Raw genomic sequence first — 4,297 nt, 5'->3', positions numbered from 1 at the left:
ACCTTCTTCATTCTGATGAGTGACATTAATCTCACTCTTAGTGATAATGTTTAGATTCTTTTTCGTGTTTATTTTATCTTATTTCCCCTTTTATTCTCTTATTTTCTTTTTAATAAAGTTTCTAGTTTATTTTTTAGTTTTAATATGTGTTAGTTTAATTTCTTTATTTAATTAGTTTCTAGTTTATTTTCGTATTTTATTTGCTTTGGATTTATTTTATTTTGTTCTTTTTCTTGTCACTTTCATAGTTTTATTTAGTTTGTGGTTTATTTGTTATTTTAATTTACATTATTTGCTTGTACAGTTTTTGTTTAATTTTTATTAGTTTAGTGTTATTTCTTTTATCTTCTATTTTATTTAACTTATTTCCATCATTTTATTTATTTTATCATATTTTTCTCGATTTCTCCTCGGTTTTGTGTGTAGGTTCGAGTTATAGTCAAGGAGTTCGGTTTCGAGGTCTCAAGTAAGACCATCATTGTCGCACTGCTGCCCACCTTCCTATCCTTCACCACACTCCTCTGCTCCCTCTCCTTCACTCACGCATACAGCTCCACCAGCCAAGCTCCCGTGCTCCCTGCCACCACAACCAAATCAGTTCTCCAATTCACACCTGACCTGCAATTCCAACCACCAATCACCACCGCAACAATCAACCTCCAACCGCATCTCCACCTCCTATCAATCACCACCAAACCGCAGCCTCTCAATTCCTTACTCTCCTACTCCAATTCGAATAGCACCAACCCAGCTTCCCCTGCAGCCCTACACCATCGCAGCTACATACCTCCATTCACTCATCCCCACCACGAGCTGCAGCCACACCGCTGTCGAACTCGCAACACCACCTAAAACCAGAAGCAGCCCGCATCTGCACTTTAGCCACTCGCAACACCTCACCAAAACCAGAGCAGCCTCAGGCAAACTCCAACTGCAACACCACCAGCCCACACGCATCCTCTTCTCCCTTGCTAACCTCTCCGCGCAACCACATCACCACCATCGCCGCCCAGCACTGCACCAATTGCCACCGAATTTCATCCCTTAAAAGTCCCAATTTGATTGAAGCTATTCGCGGCCGCACAACCCTGTCAGAAGGCGCACAAATGGAGTCCAAATTCAGATTGAAGGAAGTAAGTTTGCGCGACCTTTGTGCAATGTCTTCGCGGACGCGCAAAGGTGGGTTCAACTTGAACCATATCACGAGCTTCACAAGTGGTTGTTTAAAAAATCGAACGGTCTTGATTGATGCTCAATGATAGGAGATGTTGGTGAGCGGTGTCGATTTGATTATGATGATTGATGATGGAGTTTGATGTTGAGTGAGGCATGAGATTATTCCAATTGAATCAGCCGAAATATTGAAGACGGAGTTGGGTCGAGTTAAGGGTGAATGTGGGTACTAAACTTTGCCAAAAGTTGCAAATAAGGGACTCATCTTTCACATGTTGCAAAATGGGTACTCAACTTTGGTAGAGTACTTACCGGAGGGAATATTCCGATAAGTTTACCTCTATTAACAGGTTACAACCGGTTTTTTTTTTTTTAAAAAAAAAAATATTCGAATGTCAGAGCAATGATGATTTTGCCTTGGTTAAAGAGAATTGATGCAGAACTTATTATATGCCTAACATTTCTTATAGTTTGCGCAATACTACCAGACCCACATAAATTCCCTTGAGTAGAATCATTGCCGAACCTTCTCGAATTCTCCTCAAAGCTTCACCCAAATCTCTCGACCCACAAACAAATGGGACCCCGAAAATGTGTTTGTTGATGAAATGATCTTCATCTGCAATCGATAAAAGCTCGTTTTCATCGATGTAATCGGATGCAATTGATTCAAGAATCTGGGCTTCGACAAAATGCCCGACCCGAGATTTAGCGATGACGGGAATTGAAACGGTGCGTTTAATCTCTTTGATGATTGATGGGTATGCCATTCTTCCGATACCCTTTTGATCTCCGACGACAGCAATCGCTTGCACTTTCAGCGATTTTAGCTTGCTGAGGATCGGAGACTTCGACGATTGCGCCGCCGCGTAGCATCTGGGTTAACCCGGATTTGATCGAAAAAAGGATTTGGGTTTTTGTTGGTGCCGATGGCCTGGTGATAATGGTTCCGTCGTAAAACACTACAACGTCGTTGTCCGCCATTGATGAGCTCTAAGTGTTTGATGAAATGCCTGTTAGAAAAAAAAAAATAGAGATTGCTGATGGTTGATGTGTTGATGTTGATGGGGTATAAGGGATTTTTCGAGATTTAATAAAATAATAGGGAAATTGAATATAGAGGAAGACTGATTTGAAGTGTTTATTTTGCTACTTAATTGTACTATGACAATTATTGAAATCACACTCAGACTTCAAGTAAACAAAAAAAGGAAAAAAAAAATTTATGTAATTAAACCTCTCTATTACTGGCTACAACAGGTTAAACATGTAGAGTACATAGTTTAGTACTCTAACTGCAACAACTGATACTTGAGTCCCTTATTTGCAACTTTTGGCAAAGTTTAGTACCCACATTCACCCTTAACTCGATTTGGGTCTGATGGTTTTGTGGGGGGACAGTTTTATCTTTCTTTTATTTTCCTTTTCCTTTTAATTTTATTTCTTTAGTTTTATTTTCTTTATTGTATTTTTCTTTTCTTAATTTATTTATTTTTATATCCCTTTCTTTCCTTATTTTACTATTTCTCTTTTATTTTATTAACCTTACATAAATTCCCATTTTTGTGTAATTAGAACAAGGAATCAACTTTTAGTCTATTTTCTTAATTAGTTTTAGGAGAGCTTCTCTCTCTAGAGTTAGCTTAGGATTAGAGTAGTTTAGAAAGAGAAAGTGAGGGTTTCACCATTGTTGAGCTTGGATTTTGAAGAAGAAGATTGATCATCTTGTTTGTAGAGTTTCATCTTCAATCAATGAGAATCTCTAACTTTCTCTCCTCTATTTTATTTGCTTTCTTTTGATTATAGTTTTCGTTGTTAGTGTTGCTTGTTAATCATGTTGATTCTTGGTTATTTCTTAATTAATCTTGTTATTATCATGATTAGTGAGTAATTTCCCTAATAAGGGGATGGTTGTGGTGTAGTTGCATCTTAAACATGTTCTAGGATTTGGAATTGTTTTATTTGTGATTAAAGTCTTTATATGCTTGATATTCTTCAATCTACTTGCAAAATGCATGTTGTTTAAATTGGATCAAACGTTTTTATAAAAAGGACACAAAATGAATGATTTTAAAGGACATGAAATGAATTATTTTGGGTTTAAAGACACGAAAAGAGAAAAATAAGTTATGGTTTGGGGAAATGGGCTAGGAATTGTATTGGTTTATGAAATGTATTGCGAATGAACATGGATTTAAGCACTCCAAAGATTACATACTCAACCCGACCAATAATGGCGGTGAAAGGTTGTTCATCATCGAGTTTGGTTTTGGGGAGACATTTTTAGGTGTCTACAACTAGCAACATGCATTTTGCAAGTAGATTTAAGAATATCAAACATATAAAGACTTTAATCACAAATAAATCAATTCCAAACCCTAAAACATGCTCAAGGTCCAACTACACCACAACCATCCACTTAATGGGGAAATTACTCACTAATCATGACAATAACAAGATTAATTAATAAATAATCAAGAATCAACATGATTAACAAGCAATAATAACAACTAAAACAATAATCAAAAGAAAGAAAATAAAATATAGGAGAGAGAGTTAGAGATTCTCATTGATTGAAGATGAAAGTCTACAAACAAGACGATCAATCTTCTTCTTCAAAATCCAAGCTCAACAATGGTGAAACCCTCACTTTCTCTCTCTAAACTACTCTAATCCGAACCTAAACCTAGAGAGTGAAGCTCTCCTAAAAATAATTAAGAAAATAGAATAATTATGGAATATAACTAATTACCCAAAAAATGGGTATTTATACAAAGCTAGGAAAAATAGACGAAATAAAAGAAAGGGAAATAAAATAAATAAAACTAAAAAAAAAGGAAAATAAAAATAAACAAAAGAAAACTAACGAAAGAAAAATAAAAGGAAAAAGAAATTAAAAATAACAAAACCCAAAATTACCACCGAAAACAACCAGGTCGACTTTCTCTTCTTCGATTTTTGGATGCTCTAAACTCCATTATTGAAGCACATCACCATCACACCGTCTGATTTCCTTCATCAACCATCATCAGCAATAACAATTTTCAATCACATGCGCTCATCATCATCTTCAATCATTAAACATTAAATCAAGGCCGTTAGTCTTCATAAATAATCACGCGCA

The 4,297-nt window shown here is 36.0% G+C and overlaps 1 pseudogene; it reads right to left on the bottom strand.

Moving 5' to 3' along the window:
- Positions 1 to 708: 708 nt before the first annotated feature.
- LOC145559707 (pyridoxal 5'-phosphate synthase-like subunit PDX1.2 pseudogene) lies at positions 709 to 2,555 on the bottom strand (annotated as a pseudogene).
- Positions 2,556 to 4,297: the final 1,742 nt, after the last annotated feature.

The sequence above is a fragment of the Chenopodium album genome, chromosome 9, assembly GCF_948465745.1.
Source record: "Chenopodium album chromosome 9, dcCheAlbu1.1, whole genome shotgun sequence".
Lineage (NCBI taxonomy): Eukaryota > Viridiplantae > Streptophyta > Magnoliopsida > Caryophyllales > Amaranthaceae > Chenopodium > Chenopodium album.
This window is presented reverse-complemented; position numbering and strand designations above follow the sequence as displayed.